The 1,099-nt window shown below is 34.5% G+C and overlaps 1 protein-coding gene across 1 annotated transcript in view; it reads left to right on the top strand.

Moving 5' to 3' along the window:
- The window catches only part of LOTGIDRAFT_157536 (hypothetical protein), a gene marked incomplete at both ends in the record, with an annotated part of 50,002 nt that overhangs the window by 561 nt on the left and 48,342 nt on the right, over positions 1 to 1,099 (top strand). The window lies entirely within an intron of this gene.

A 1,099-nucleotide genomic window follows, 5' to 3' on the forward strand; every position in this document is an offset into this window, starting at 1 on the left:
AAGTACATGTAGGAGGTCAAAGGTCAAAGTATCAAATGATAGCCAAGGTCAATGACCTTTGACTCTATGAAGGTCAAGGTCATCAAAGGTCAAGGTCACATGGTGTGATCGTTTAAAGCTTTAAAAAATTTCAACCGGAAGTTGCAAAAAAGCAAAAGCGAAATTCAAAATTCGGCTCCCAATGTTTTTTGCGCAATCAATTGCAAACTACATTCACATCAAATTTGAGCATATCAACTTTTACCCTGAGGCCCCATTTTGAGTTTTACAAAAGTGTGTTTTTTCAATATGGCGGCCAAAGTATCACTTCAGGTCTGGATTTTATTTTAAAATCGGCCATAAAATTTTATTTGCCAAAGATCAGCCGAATTTTGTTGACCTACATAAATTACACCGGAAGTTATTCAACCGGAAGTAGATTTGAAGTTCAGTCGCTTTCCTGTTGAAAATCGGAAATGACGTACAAAATTTGACTGTATCATATTATTAACATTAGTGAAGTCTTTTTGCATTTAAAATTTCAGATCAATCGATGCAAAAGCAAAAAAGTTGCAAAAAAATCGAAAAATTTGATCGAAAAAAGTGAGCGACGAATTTTCGAATTTCGTAATTTTTCAAGTGCTATCAGGTCAGAAATTACAGGTAGGTTGTAAAAATGAAAACCCGAAAAAAATCGATGCAAAAATGCGCCTTCTAGAGCCGATTTTCGACTTTTTGCACATGTTGAACTGTGGCACTTCCGGTTTTGCAAAAATGTTCCAATTTATATTTATGCACATCGTCACCTATATAGAAGGTCTATGAAATTTGAAACGTTGCTACAACTACTGCAGTCTAAGCTCGGGAAGAAGAATGGACATTTCGATAACAAACTGGGACTGGGAATATTGTAAAAAAAAAAAAAACTCCAATTTGAAAAAATCACGAATTTCAATTTTGCTTTAAAAAAACGATTGTTATATATCTATTTAAAGTACACGAGAAGCACATTAGGAAACCGAAAAAATTTACTCTCTAGGTTAATTAGGTCACGTGCTAGAACAGTCCAAAGTTGCGAATTTGGATGTTTTAGGACAGCTATAAAAGCGAAAGTAGACGT

This window comes from Lottia gigantea (assembly GCF_000327385.1).
Source record: "Lottia gigantea unplaced genomic scaffold LOTGIsca_14, whole genome shotgun sequence".
Taxonomy (NCBI): Eukaryota; Metazoa; Mollusca; class Gastropoda; family Lottiidae; genus Lottia; species Lottia gigantea.